The sequence below is a fragment of the Schistocerca americana genome, chromosome 3 (genome assembly GCF_021461395.2).
Source record: "Schistocerca americana isolate TAMUIC-IGC-003095 chromosome 3, iqSchAmer2.1, whole genome shotgun sequence".
In the NCBI taxonomy this organism is placed as follows: Eukaryota; Metazoa; Arthropoda; class Insecta; order Orthoptera; family Acrididae; genus Schistocerca; species Schistocerca americana.
In genome coordinates, this window is record NC_060121.1 from 634,809,566 (window position 1) to 634,825,975 (window position 16,410).

Here is a 16,410-nt window from a genome sequence, read left to right on the forward strand (position 1 = left end):
CACACGGCAGGTCTAGAGAGACGTCCTAGCACTCGCCCCAGTTGTACAGCCGACTTTGCTAGCGAAGCTACACTGACATTTACGCTCTCATTTGCCGAGACGATAGTTAGCATGGTCTTCAGCTACGTCATTTGCTACGACCTAGCAAGGCGCCATTACCAGTTTATATTGAGATTGTTATTAATGTACCGTCAAGAGCGATGTACACCAATTATGGATTAAAGTTAAGTATTCCAGCAACAACGTACCTTATTGGCTATATTAATTACATTGTCCTGTTCCAGACCTCACGCCAGTTTGCGTGAGCTTAAACGCGTACATTTCGGCCTCCTCTAGCTACACGGTGTTGGCTCTTCTGCCAACACATCAGTTTATCTTGCATCGTTTTCTAGAAGATGTGTGTTTATAGGATTTGTGGAGCTGGATACCAGGCTTTGCTGCCGTTATCGATTGTCTATGTTAATCAAATTATCTCTTACTTCCGTATGGATAGCGTTGTTGATGGCACAGTCCCGGGAAGCAGTTGACAGTATCTTAACGTTTTTATAGTTTACCTAATTTCAACAGCATATGGCGCAACACACAAGGGCTTCTGCAAAAGTTTACAAGTAATAGTTGTAGGCATCTTCTGAAGATGACGACAAAATACTTTCCTGGAATATGACAGTTTTCGTGACGCTATCGAACACCCCTCATGCACCTTGGACCTTGCTGTCGGTGGGTGGCTTGCATGGAGGGGTGTCTTCTGAGGCGACAAACTGACGTGTGTTTCTGTAGAGGGATAGTAGCCTTTCCAGTAGGTGCAGGGGCAACAGTGTGGATGATTGACTGATCTGGCCTTGTAACATCAATCAAAACAGCCTTGCTGTCGTGGTACTGCGAACGGCTGAGAGCAAGGGGAAATCACAGCCGTAATTTTTTACGAGGATGTGCAGCTCTACTGTATGGTGAAATAATGATGGCGTCGTATTGCGTAAAATATTCCTGAGGTAAAATACTCTCCCATTCAGTTCTGCGGGCGGAGATTATTCAGGAGTATGTCATCATCAAGAGAAATAATACTGGCATTCTACGGATCGGAGTGTGGAATGTTAGACACCTTAATCGGGCAGCTAGGTTAGAAAATTTAGAAAGGGAAATGGATAGATTGATAGAACGCTTTAGTGACGTTCGGTGGCAGGAGGAACAAGAATTTTGTCCAGGTAAATACCGTGTTATAAATACAATGTCAAATAAGGATAACGCAGGAATGGGTTTCAGAATAAATAAGAAAATAGGAATTCGGGTAAGCTGCTTTAAACAGCATAGTGAACGCATTATCGTCGCCAAGAGAGACAGGAATACAAGTTTACATGCCAACTAGTTCCGCAGGCGATGGAGAGACTGTAGAAATGTAGCCGCGCGGTATTAGCCGAGCGGTCTAGGGTGCTGCAGTCATGGACTGTGCGGTTGGTCCCGGCGGACGTTTGAGTGCTCCCTGGGGCATGGGTGTGTGTGTTTGTCCTTAGGATAATTTCGGTTAAGTAGTGTGTAAGCTTAGGGACTGATGACCTAAGCAGTTAAGTCCCATAAGATTTCACACACATTTGAACATTTTTTTGTAGAAATGTATGATGAATTAAAAGAAATTTGCAGATAGTTAAAGGAGACAAAAATTTAATTGTGATGAGGCACTGAAATTCGATAGTAGGAAACGGAAGAGAAGGTAAAATAGTGGGTGAATATGGACAGGGGGAAAGGATTGAAATAGGAAGCCGCTTGGTAGAATTTCGCACAAAACATAATTTAATCATCGCTGCCACGTGGTTTAAGAAGATTATGTACGTAGAAAACACATGGATGCTCCCGAAGGGGTCAGATTAATTATGTAACAGTTAGACAAAAGTTTAGAAAACAGATTTTCAATTAGAAGACATTTCCAGAGGCAGATGTGGACTCTGACCATACTTTATTGGTTATTAACTATAGACTGGAACCGAAGAATTTGGAAAAAGTTAGAAAAATAAGGAGGTTTTTGAGAGTTTCAGAAGGGGTGTTAGGCAAATGTTGACGAGAACAGGGGAAAGGATCACAACAGAAGACAAACGGGTATCTTTAAAAGATGAAACAAAGAAGGCAGCAGAGGATTAAGTATGTAAACAGACGAGGCCTGTGGGAAATCCTTCGATAACACAAGAGATATTTAATTTAATTGATAAAACGAGGAAATTTAAAAATGCAGCAAATGAAGCAGGCGAAATGGAATAAAAACGTTTAAAAAATGCAGCTAGGCAGAAATAGCTAGAGGACAAACGTAAGGATTTAGAAGCATATTTCACTAGGGGAAAGATAGATCCCACCTACATGAAAATTAAAGGGTCCTTTGGGGAAAGGAGAAGCAACTGTATGAATATCAAGAGGTCAGATGGAAAACCAATCCTAACCAAAGAAGTGAAGGCTGAAAGATGGAAGAAGTGTATAGAGTTCATATACAAGGGAGATGAAAGCAATATTATAGAAATAGAAGTGATCGTAGATGGAGATGAGATGGGACGTATGATACTGCGGGAAAAATTTGACGAAGTTGTGAAAGATCTATGTCGAGACAAGCCCCCAGGGGCTGACGATATTCCATCAGAACTTCTGATAGTCTGCAGAGAGGCAGCGATGACAAAACGTGTCTATTTGGTGTGCAGGATGTATGAGACAGGCAAAATACCCTCAGACTTCAAGAACAGTATAGTAATTCCAATTCCAAAGAAACCAGATGCTGACAGATGGGAAAATTACCGAACTTTCAGTTGAATAAATCATGGTTGCTAAATACGTACACGAATTCTTTACGGAAGAGTGGGAAAACTGGTAGAAGCTGACCTCGGGGGGGGGGGGGGGGGGATGGATTTGGATTCCGGAGAAATGTGTAGGAACACGTGTGACAATACTGATCCTACCACATATCTTAGAATATAAGTTAAGGGAAGAACAACCTACATTTATAGCATTTGTAGACTTAGAGGAAGCTTTCGACAATGTTGACTCGAATACTCTCTTTGAAATTCTGTAGGTAGCAGGTGTAAATTACAGGGGGCGAACAGCTATTTACAACTTGTACAGAAACCAGACGGCAGTTGTAAGAGTCGAGGGGCACGAAAGGGAAGCAGTAGTTGAGAAGGGAGTGAGGTAGGGTTGTAACCTATCCCCCTGTTACGCAATATGTACATTGAACAAGCAGTAAAGGAAACCAACGAAAACTTTGGAATAGGAATTAAAGTTCAGGGAGAAGAAATAAAAACGTTGAGGTTTGCGGATAACTTTGTGATTCTGTCAGAGACAGCAAATGACTCTGAAGTGCAGATGAACTGAATGAACAATGTCTTGGAAGTATAATATAAGATGAACATCAACAAAAGTAATTCAAGGATAATGGAAGGTAGTCGAATTAAATCAGGTGATACAAAGGGAATTAGATTAGAAAACGATATACTTTAAGCAGTAGATAAGTTTTGCTATTTGCGCAGCAAAATAACTGAGGACGGCTGAAGTAGAGTGGATATAAAATGTAGACCAGCTATTTCAGAAATTTATTCACATCGACTATTTAAGAGTTAGGAAGACATTTCTAAAAGTATGTGTCTATAGTGCAGCGATGTATGGTAGTGAATCATCATGTGTGTATGTGAAATATGGACGATAAACAGTTTAGATAAAAAGATAGTAGAAGCTTTCGAAATATTGTGTTATCGAAAGAAGAATGCTGAACATTAGGTGGGTCGATCAATTAACTATTGAGGAAGTATTGAATTTAAAAAAAGGAGCGTTTGGAGTCATTGGTCGGGAGGCCTCTTAAGGGGCAAATGCGGCCGCCTTGGTGCAGGTCTTATCACATTCGACGCCACATTGGGCGACCTGCGCGCCGGATGGGGATGAAGTGATGACGAAGACAACACAACAGCCAGTCAGCTATCGGGGCGGACAGTACTGAATAGAATTGGGAGACGAGAAATTTGTGACACAACTTGACGAAAAGAAGGAATCAATTGATAGGACATGTTCTGAGTCATCAAAGGATCACCAATTTGGTATAGGTGGGAAGTGCCTGTGTGTGGGGTGTGGGGAGGGCGCGGGGTGTAGAAATCGTAGAGGGAGACCCAAAAATGAATACAGCAAGCAGACTCAAAAAGATGTTGGTTGCAGCAGAGATTAAGAGGCTCGCACAGGTCAGACTAGCATGGAGAGCTGCAGCAGAACATTCTTCGGGCTGCAGACCATAACAACAACGGACACAGACTCTGATCTTTTCCTCATTGATTTTACTCAGGCTGACATGATGTGCTGGGCACGACTAAACCTACAACATATGTAAACAGGAAGAATCAGCCCTCAACTGTTTTCGAGAAAACTGGGTTTGAAAATTTTTGGCACAATGTTTATTTTGAATTGTCACTCGCTTTCCACGATTCCATAGCCGAGCGAGTAAGCAGTTGGTTTCATAAGTGTGAGGTCCCTGGATTGAATCTGGCCACCTGTACTGCATTTTTTCCTTTCATTCTGTCAGTGTGCAGTATCGCTCCGAAATGTACTCCGCCAGTGTAGGCTTGTGACTTTTATTTTTACATGCAAACGAAGAGTCTTATAAAACATAATCGAAGAGAGTAGAGAGGTAACTTCTAGAGAAGACTGCATAAGAATTCTTTCAGTCATCTGTACCAATCTTCGGTGATATGCGTGGTACACTGCTAAATTTTGTGATGTCCGAGAACCCTTTATCAACGTAAAGCAAATTAGTTTTTAATAGAAACATTGAAAAATCACACATGTAAAAATTCGGCGTTCATCACACGAGCAGTATGTCGCAGTAAATGTCGTTTTCCACGTTCTTACAATCAGTATCATCCCGATCCGTGCAGGGCTCCATAGTTTACATATTATATTTGCCACAAATGTAGATAAGAGTATAATTATATAAATTAAATTACTGTACTGATTTTATTGGATGTTCTTATGTGCCCCTTTTCTTATTTCCAGTCTCCTTATGAAATAATTTTTTTCTCGTTTTTGTCAGGATAAGTATCACGAAAATAATAAGTAATAATTAAATATTGGTAATTTGCAAAATCATAATAAATCAGCTTTTAGAACTACGTAGAAATGGGGAAAAAAGTACCAACAGCAAGATTCCATCCAGAGGCCTCGCTCTAATAATACTACACGCTTACTCACTCTGCTAAGAACTACTTGAACGTTTTTTGAAAAATACTGAAGTACACAAGCACTCCTAAAATTTTGAAACTCAGTCCTCTAGAAAACGAATGAGAGTTCCGTGTTCCTGTTTATTCACGTTGAAATCCTGTTCGTACCCTACACGCCCAGTCAATACGAATCATACGGTGTGCGAACATTCATGGCATTCATTGGCATACACACAGCCGGAGCGCTTACCTACTGGCCCACTCTCCCGTTACACAGACAGATCGACAGTGCGGCTGCTGCTGCCGGACCACTGCCTGCGGGTGGCGCAGCCGTCACGCAGTCAATACGAGCCGCTGGCCACAAAGGTCTGCAGACCCAGCACGGAACGCCGGCGGCCGGCCGGCTAGCCTACAATGTGTCAATCAGCGGAGCTGCGCAGCAGCCGCGGTATTCACTTCGCAGTGTCAATTAAGCGGCCTGCTGCGCAGATATTCCACCTATTCCACTGATCGTTCCAGCGGAAACTAATTTGTACACAGATCGCCGACAACAAACTCTGACGTATAGGGCATTCCAAGCGTTGCTGACTGTTGTTTAACGCGGTGCGACTAGGAATTTACTCTCAAGTTACTAACATGTCTAATGTGTTTTACCAAAATTTCTAACATAAATGTTACATGTTAACTTACGATTTTCCTTCCACATAGTCTTCTTGCGAAATTCTAACAAGGAACCTCTCGAGTGCGAGGTAGCGGGATCAGTCTGTAGTGAGGCTCATTTGAAAGTGTTAACAGTTATGACAGGAAAAAAATATCAGCTACTAATGACTCGCCACGTGCATCAGGAGGGCGAGAGAAAATGAGTGTCTGGAAGGTGCAGAGGTCGACCTTCTGTGGAATGTACATATTACACTTCATGAAATGGACATCGTTGATATTCAAGAAATGTTCAAAAGACACCATTAATTTGCACCATGAACACCGAATGAAAAACGGCGCGCCACAGTGATCACAAACATTCACACCATCAAGATCGAAGGCGAACTCCTTGGCAGTTACAAACGGTGTCGCACGTTCAGCAAGCGTCCACTCTTAAAGAATGCATACAGAGTCATACTGGTGTAACGCGGTGACGAGAATTCGTGGAATGTGATGGTATGCAGCCAAATGCTGGACAGTCTGTCATGGAACTTATCGGGACACTGGTTGTCCTTTAAGGCGTGGCTGCATATAGTGCATAGGCACTGAAAAGAAACAAGCATCCAGAGGCTGAATTTGTCCAGTGGTTCAAGGTGTTAGCCTATGAACCATAACACACACTTTTCAAGAGGAATAGTTTGCTCTAAAAGAGCATGATTTTTCTACGCAGACTGGGAAACAATGAAATGCAAGTTCTTTTCACCAGCTATTGCCCAAAAGCAGTGCTCATATCGTAGTTGTCTTAAGCCCATTTTCTCACCCTTGCTTGCTGTGACGTCAATATTCCCTACTACCATTGCAAGATCACGCACACGAGAAAGAATCGTAGAGGACAGAGCTCCTCCAACTTCTCGCAGCACAATAAATTACCTTCTTGCCAAATTGCCATCCAGATTAACAGTCGACACAATTATAAACGAATGACTTACAGTACTGACTTTAGCTGATCTTTATACGACTGTCTTGGTACCTATAATTTCTAGAGTTCCTTTCACAAGTATTTCCTCTTCAAATGCCGTCCGCTCGGAACTGAAAAAGAAATCGTTACTGAACGATGGGATAAGTTCTTTTATCTTGTCCATAACTTTTGGGCTGACTCAGTAGTTTGCCGTGCATCGTCAAGTTGACGCTTCGTTTGAAATATCTTGTTCAAAAAATGGTTCAAATGGCTGTGAGCACTATGTGACTTAACTTCTGAGGTCATCAGTCGCCTAGAACGTAGAACTAATTAAATCTAACTAACCTAAGGACATCACACACATCCATGCCCGAGGCAGGATTCGAACCTGCGACCGAGCGGTCGCTCGGTTCCAGACTGAAGCCCCTAGAACCGCACTCCGGCCGGCCGTTATCTTGTGTCTACCAGTTCTGTACTACTGAGTTTACGTAACCATCCACTACTTCCCTTGAAATCACTGTAATATATGTCCCGCGAATTTGATGTAGATAGCGAATGAGTTCATTGTTATGCACACCCTGCAAATTGTTTCGAGCATCCACGAAACGGGCAGACACTAGTCTTTGTGACAAGTGCACCTTGAGTATCTGTAGTTTCCTTATGCACTGCACTGTCATATTGCTGAGGGCTCATTCGAAATCTGTTCGTAATTGCTTTTTACTATGCTGCGGCTGATCTTCCACGTAAGTATTTACGTTTTATACCGCACCTTGGACAACAATTGCCCTTTATTAAGTTTCACTGGAGACGAGATTTGTAGGACCTTATCCGACACCTATTTCAATATCACATTCGCGTTTTAAGCACGTATCGTCATCCTTGTACTCTGCACAGTTGAGCGTACGCGCGAACATACATTCCACTGACTCATCTTGCAAAACGCTGATACTTCACCTGTCACTTCTCCCTCACTCTGTGAAATTCCTTGGGTTACTTTCTGACGATATGTGAACTTCGGGAGCTGTTGTAGCTATAATGCCGTATTTCCTTTGTTTATCGTTGCCATGTTTCTGTTTTGCATCAACACAACTAACACTGTAGCACCGTTGTGAGTTACTCATCAACGAAGAAGTTCAACTATGCTCTGTAGTCCAATGCTGTGCTCACCACTGGGTATCACCAGTCCCATCCCCTGTTGCCACTAGCGGCTAGTATTCTGGTTGATTGCTAGGCAATATATGGAACGTCGAATGCCTTTTGCGACCCTTTACTCAAGGCGTTCCTTGCTACTTATTTTGATTCCTTAAATCAGGCTTCCAGATGTCTGCTGAAAATTTATCACAATTAATTATTCCACAAGCGCTGTTGGTATAGGAAAAAGTAATTCAAAATGAATAAAAGAAAAAGAAAGTATATCCGTGACTACAGTAATGAGTTTGTTTCAGGAGTACACTAAATGGATAACACTCACAGGAAAGGCTGGCAACAACAAAACAACGGAAAGTTTCTGTTGCCGTTTTTTCCTGGCTTTCGTATTCAAAACCATGGCATACACCACTAGAAAGGTGTATTGTGTCAGAATACTAAACAAATCATCAATATTCATCGTTCAATGACATTTTCGGAACAAGTATGGTAAAGAGGCAGCATACCGTCACAACATTGCTGGATGCGCAAAGCAACTCGGAGAGATAGAATGCATATGCAAGAAGAAAAGCACAGGACGGTCATTAGTCGAGAACGAAGCGTTGGAAAGCATTCGTACGATTTACGAAAGAAGCCCCAGAAACTACGCCGCCGTACCAGCAGAGAAGTGAATGTGTCGCATTCAACAGTGTGGCACGAGTTAGGCAAGTGTCTGCAGTTCAAGAGCTACAGAATTCAAATGTTGCTGGTGCTGACAGTAGGAGGGCCCACATCTTGCCAAGGTTGTTTCGACTACGCTGCAGAAGTTTCGTTGGGAGGCTCTTCCATATCCACCGTACAATCATGATCCCTACCCAAGCAGTTTCAGTTTTTGGTGCCCTGAAGATTTGTTTCAATCGAAGAGGTGCACGGTATCTTAGGCAGGCGCATAAATTTTCCCGTGAAGGCAATGGCCGCTTTGTCTCACAGTTGGATAAATCTATTAACCATTATAACAATTAGTTTCGAAACTATACATAGTTTGAAAGGTTTTTTCCACCTATCTCGTTTTCATTTGGCTGCACCTCATATTACGATGTCTTCACTGTCCTTTTTTTTAGCATTCCTATTGAGACTTGAGGGCCGAAACGCTTCCGGTCTAATACTCTTAGTAACGTTACTTAGCAACAGAATCCTCTGAAGATAATAGTCTTCTTTTCGATGTTGTTTGTGTGAGAAACACCTCTGCCTTTCTTGACACGAATTCTTTACGGAAGAGTGGAAAAACTGGTAGAAGCTGACCTCGGGATGGGGGGGGGGGGGGGGGCTGGATTTGGATTCCGGAGAAATGTAGGAACACGTGTGACAATACTGATCCTACCACATATCTTAGAATATAAGTTAAGGGAAGAACAACCTACATTTATAGCATTTGTAGACTTAGAGGAAGCTTTCGACAATGTTGACTGGTATACTCTCTTTGAAATTCTGTAGGTAGCAGGTGTAAATTACAGGGGGCGAACAGCTATTTACAACTTGTACAGAAACCAGACGGCAGTTGTAAGAGTCGAGGGGCACAAAAGGGAAGCAGTAGTTGAGAAGGGAGTGAGGCAGGGTTGTAACCTATCCCCCTGTTACGCAATATGTACATTGAACAAGCAGTAAAGGAAACCAACGAAAACTTTGGAATAGGAATTAAAGTTCAGGGAGAAGAAATAAAAACGTTGAGGTCTTTTTGTTTTAACCATATATAGTATCAGCACGGTCTGTTTCCCTTGTCGCTCAGCGGACGCACAGTTGAGTTACCCTGCTGCAAGCCGTTAAATTCCGGCTGACCTACGCTTGAGACACGTTACGGATACGTCTCACCCTAGAGGTGACAAACGGCATTTAAAATGGTTTCACGATGTGATGAAATTAATGTATGAACGATAGCCGAAAAAAGTGATTTGTTTGTAATCATCAGACAAGAAAAAAAGAGGAAGAACTTGTGCAAAATGGAAAATAAAGTGCAGCACCCGTCAGCGGCAGACGACGTTCCACGCAAAAGTAACTGTTCGTCTCATCTCCTAGTGGGATAAATATCTTAACGTGTTTAGTGATTACTTTTGAATGGAATCTTTCCACGGACACGTTGAGATGGATGTTTGCGGGTGTTCGGGTTGCATTTCACTGCCCTTCGTGCGTACAACTAGGTGAAAGCACATTCATGACATATTTGAGAACATATGGTGTGTAGGTCTTAATTTTAATGTCACCGATGAATGGTACAAAATATAAAGTATGTTTGCAGTGCGTGTACTTTGTGAGGAATATGTTGTCCATATACAGGTTTCACAATTTGTAAACTCCATCACACTGTGTCACAATTTAAGACTAGTACTGTCAAAAAAAAACCTTATTATTTGTAACTTAAGGAATCAGTATTACTGACTTATGAAAAATGACAATAGTAATAAATCTTTTAAAAATAATTTAGTTTGTTGGTCGGACGACAGTCGAAAACTTTTGTTTTCACCTCTCAGTAAATTCCATTTACCCCACAGGGGCGTATTGGGGCAAGGCCAGTACTATTCCAAAGTACCATTATCCAAGATGGTGGCCATGACGTCAGACACACACCCCCTGTGACCTCAGAGACGCACCCCTCTGTGACGTCAATCAAGATGGCGGATTTTGGGGGTAAGTTTGAATTTTGGCGGAAAGATGAGGCAATTGGCCTACCTCCACAAACCTAACAAAAAATGGCGCCAAGTTCAAACTTGTCTATTTCATATCACCGCCACCATTCCAAAGCGCCGTTATTCAACATGGCTGTACCCAGTGTACCCACCACGTGGTGCGTGTCTGGTTCCTATCGCCACCACAAGAGGACGCTGCCGTGGCGCGGTGCGAGAGAGACAGAGAGAGAGAGAGAGAGAGGGGGAGAGAGATAGCGTCATCTCTCTATGTCACACCCCCCCGCCTAGATACACGAGCTAGGCAGGACCCATATAAATCAGTGCACGGTCCACCTCACTCTCACTCTGCTCGTATACATCGTTCGTCCGGTACTTGTCCCCTCTTCGTAATTAACTTTGCAAAAATGAAGCGTTCAGGATCCGCCAGTGACAGCAGCGGCACCAGCAATTGTGCTCATGTGGACGAAGTAAAGTTCTGTAAAGTTTGGAAGGTAGGAGACGAGGTACTGGCAGAAGTAAAGCTGTGAGTACCGGACGTGAGTCGTGCTTCGGTAGCTCAGATGGTAGAGCACTTGCCCGCGAAAGGCAAAGGTCCCGAGTTCGAGTCTCGGTCGGGCACACAGTTTTAATCTGCCAGGAAGTTTCATATCAGCGCACACTCCGCTGCAGAGTGAAAATCTCATTCTGGAAACATCCCCCAGGCTGTGGCTAAGCCATGTCTCCGCAATACCCTTTCTTTCAGGAGTGCTAGTTCTGCAAGCTTCGCAGGAGAGCTTCTGTAAAGTTTGGAAGGTAGGAGACGAGGTACTGGCAGAAGTAAAGCTGTGAGTACCGGACGTGAGCCGTGCTTCGGTAGCTCAGATGGTAGAGCACTTGCCCGCGAAAGGCAAAGGTCCCGAGTTCGAGTCTCGGTCGGGCACACAGTTTTAATCTGCCAGGAAGTTTCATATCAGCGCACACTCCGCTGCAGAGTGAAAATCTCATTCTGGAAACATCCCCCAGGCTGTGGCTAAGCCATGTCTCCGCAATATCCTTTCTTTCAGGAGTGCTAGTTCTGCAAGTTTCGCAGGAGAGCTTCTGTAAAGTTTGGAAGGTAGGAGACGAGGTACTGGCAGAAGTAAAGCTGTGAGTACCGGACGTGAGTCGTGCTTCGGTAGCTCAGATGGTAGAGCACTTGCCCGCGAAAGGCAAAGGTCCCGAGTTCGAGTCTCGGTCGGGCACACAGTTTTAATCTGCCAGGAAGTTTCATATCAGCGCACACTCCGCTGCAGAGTGAAAATCTCATTCTGGAAACATCCCCCAGGCTGTGGCTAAGCCATGTCTCCGCAATATCCTTTCTTTCAGGAGTGCTAGTTCTGCAAGCTTCGCAGGAGAGCTTCTGTAAAGTTTGGAAGGTAGGAGACGAGGTACTGGCAGAAGTAAAGCTGTGAGTACCGGACGTGAGTCGTGCTTCGGTAGCTTCAGTCGTGCTCCGGCACTCGGCCAGTGCACATCGCGCGGTGACGGGCGGTAGCGCGGGCCAGTGTTTACGTCGCGAGCAGTGCTGCGGTGGCGAGCTGCGCAGCGTGTGCGAGCGCTGTTAACGTTTGTTTCTGTACCACTGTTGTAAGTAAGATGTCGACAATTAACAGAGCGAACAGCGTTCAGTGTGTATTCGATCGTGCTGCCTTGCGACCGACGGCTTTCGAAATCCATGAGTGGATTTTTGAGGATCTGAAATTGCCGGAAGATATAGTCGACACGTTCCAGTTGGACTTTGTGCAGTACTCGTTATTTATCAAATTTATTTCGAGTGACACTTATGAGAAATTCGTTGAGGAGCATGCTGGTATGAGACCATTTCGTCATAATGATGGCAGTATTAGCAATGTCCAAATCGTGCCTTCGGGATACGGAGTGAGAACCGTCAGGGTATTTAATGTGCCACCTGAGTGCCCTAATGACCTGATAGCACGTTCTCTGTCACTGTACGGCGTTGTTCTGTCGGTTACCAATGAAAAATGGTCGAGTGCATATCGCTACCAAGTTAACAGCGGGGTGCGAAGTGTACGTGTGGACTTAAAAAAGCATATACCTTCGTATGTTACCATTGGCGGCTGTCGTGCACAGGTAACTTACATTGGACAACCCCCTACCTGTTCGATCTGCCATTCAACAGAACATCTGCGGATGAACTGTACACGTCGACGTCCATTTCAACTTCCACGGGAACGTCCTGCAGACGGTAGTGAAAAGCTCGTTCCGCTATTGAGTGAGGTAGTCGCGGGGACGGTACCACCACCTCGGCAGCCGGAACGTGTTAGCGAGGCGGAGATGCCAGTTCAGGTGGAATGCAGTGCCCAAGACATTTGCGGTAGGACGGACGTCGATCCCGCACCGTCATCCTCACCGGGGCAGTTACCGCTGGATAAGAACGATGCGCCAGCCACCTCTGAAACTAAGCCGTGTGAGATACAGGAGCGGGTGCAGATCAGTTTGCCTGAACCGCCCCTATCGGTAGAGACTGCAGCAGCCACGAAGAAAGGCCGCCGAAGGAGAAGCAAAGGGAATAGTAGCAAAGAGGACAAGTCGGATGATTTGAGACCCGTACACATGTCAGAAAGTGGCAGCGAGACTGAACCTCAATCTTCTTACTCCGTGCGCTGCGAGGACACCGCGAGGCAAGAACGCATTCGTGAACAGACCAAACACCTGAAGGCACTACTGAGCGCTGAGAGGGAACAGAGCACCGTAACGGCTAAGAGGAAGAGCGAGCAGAGCAGCGAGCAGCTGCAGCAGCGCTCCCGCAGGAACTCGCTGACGTCAGTCGCAGCCCCGCGTGTTGGTCAGGCGGATGCGACCACGTTGACAGACTCAGCCGGCGGTGGCGGGCAGGGCGGCGCGCGCACCGCGAAGCACCCCGACAGCAATGAGCCGTGGTGGCAGCAGGACGAGGAGATGCAGCAGTAGCTGCTCTCGCGCATGACCATCGCGCTGCGACATTTCCACTCTCTGAGTACTCCAGACGTTCCCAACGAGTTTGATTCAAAGACGTCGAGAAGGACGATCCAACACAGAGCTCATTGTCCTCTGAACCATCATGTGCGATAGCCAAACCTACAATGTTACCACACTTAACGTCAATAGAATTCACAGTGCGGTGAAACTCCGTTCGCTAACTGATTTCTTGTATGGTACCAGCGTTGACATTGCCCTCCTACAGGAGGTAATCACAGTCTTAGAAGTGCCCGGTTACGTTCTCATTGATAACATCAATCACCAGGATGCTGTAGGCACTGCCATACTTCTGCGCGACGGTATACCATTTACGGATGTGCAGCGGCTGCCTAGTGGTCGTGGCATTTCTCTTCGAGTGAATGGTGTGCAGATTGTTAACGTGTACGCTCCCTCAGGTAGCACTCATAAGAGAGATCGCTCAACATTTTATAAAAACGAGGTTCCCATTCTTCTTAGCGCTTATCGTGCACATCTCATCCTCGGTGGTGACTTCAATTGTGTGCTTAACGACAGAGACCAAACTCCTCACACGAACAGATGTATCGAACTTGAACATTTAATTCATGGCATGCGTCTTCACGATACATGGCAACAACTGCACGGTGAACGGGTAGCGTACACCTTCGTAACTAGTCATTCTGCCAGTCGGTTGGATAGGATCTATGTGTCCGAGGCCCTCCAGCGACACGCTGTGAACTGTGATATCGCTCCTATCAACATCTCCGACCATTGTGCGTATCAGTGTTACCTTAACCTACGCCGCCAGCAAATATACCGCGGGAAAGGCTACTGGAAATTGAATGTCAGCCTTCTGCAGGATGCCCAACTTGAAGAGGAGGTGAACATGACGTGGCAACAGCTCCAGCGGCAACGACGTCGTTACGATAGCGCTCTCCAGTGGTGGACTCAGTGTGCTAAGCCTAAATTACGCCTCACCCTCATGAGTTACGCCCGACAAAAAAGCTTTTGGCAGAAACAGACTATTGAGTTTTATTATCGCTGTTTGAGAGAACTGTACAGTCGCGCTAACAATCCTTCTGGCGACATCGACATAAAGATCAAACGATATAAAGCGAAAATCACGGCGATACAACGCCAACGAATGCAAGGCATCATCGTGCGAGCCCACCCCAAGGACGTTGCCGCCGAAGAACGGGCCTCTCTGTACCACATCCTGAGAACGACGAAACGGTGTAAAGCCATGTTGATTGAAGCCGTTGTTGATGACGCTGAGAATGCCATCACGAAGCAACGTGACATCATCTCGCACGTCTACGACTATTATAGTCAACTTTACAAGAAGCAAGCCGTTGATGAACACTCGTGCGACGATTTTCTTAGGACCTTGAGCTGTCGCTTGTCGCAACAGGATACTGCAAATCTGGAATCTCTTTTCGCAGAGGACGAAATCCGACTGGCGGTCCACAGTGCAAAGAAAGGGAAGTCACCAGGACCCGACGGTCTCAGCGCTGAGTTTTACCAGCGTTACTGGAACCTCCTCGGTCCGACGCTCCTCGCGATCGCGAATGAACTCTGGCACCTGGAAGTTATACCCAAGGCATTTACGGAAGGTATCATCCTGCCCTTACCGAAAAAAGGGAACAGCAGGAAGGTCGAAAACATGCGACCCATCACACTCCTGAATGCCGACTTCAAAATCATCACCAGATCGATTAAGCTAAGGATGCAAACCGTTATGTACAAGGTTTTGGGCAGTTACCAGTACAGTGCAGTGCAAGGCCGAAGTGCAATCTCAGCAGCCTGCGATTTGAGGGACATCATCTGTTCGTATGCTGAAACCAAAGGACAGGGCGCTCTGATCTTTCTAGATTTTGAGAAGGCTTATGACCGTGTACGTCATGACTTCCTCTTTAAAAGCATGAAGAAACTAGGTTTTGGACTTCATCTCATAGAATTAATTCGCAAACTTACTACAAACGCCTCTTCACGGATTCTCATTAATGGCCATTTTACAAAAGAAGTTTCCATTGAGCAATCCGTCCGCCAAGGATGTCCTCTGTCAATGATTTTGTACGCCATTGCAGTGGAGCCGCTACTGAACAACTTGGCGCGTAGCGGGATCGGACTTAGCGTCGAGTCTGTCACTATCCCATGCATTGCGTATGCTGACGATGTATGCGTAACTGTGTCATCATCGCAACAACTTCTGTCAGCGGAAACTCTTTTACAAAAATTCACGTTTCTTTCAGGAGCAATACTCAATAGAACTAAAACCACAGCTTTGCAGATCGGTGGCGGTATCGGAGACATATCCCATGTTACCTGGTGCAAGGTCAAGGATTCTCACACAACCCTCGGTGTTACTTTTGAGGCCAAACCAGACAAATTCCTGACGAAGAACTGGTCACACATGCTTAATAAATTTCGTGCTGCTTTGATACTTCACTCCGACCGTGACTTGAACATACTACAGAAAGTTAAGACCATCGAGATCGCCATTACGAGCAAGATGACTTATTTGGCGCAAATTCTTCCCATCTCCGACCATCTAGCCAAGAGTATACAACAAGCGTTATGTTGGTTTCTTTTTAGGGGGCACATTTTCAAAGTTCAATTCGATACCTTAACCTTACCTTCGTTCAAAGGTGGCCTTAACCTCATTAAAGTACACAAAAAATGTGTCACCCTGCTCCTAAATCGCATCAGGAAGGAGTTCCGTACCCGGAGGACCAGTATCATCACAAACCTCATTCAGCGGTGGAAGCCTCATAGCCTTGACCCACCCGTTACTATCGCCGGCATTCCACTTGCTTACCGACATGTGCGACTGTACTACATGGAAATGAGCTACATTCGACACAACATCGTCGATAACGGAAGC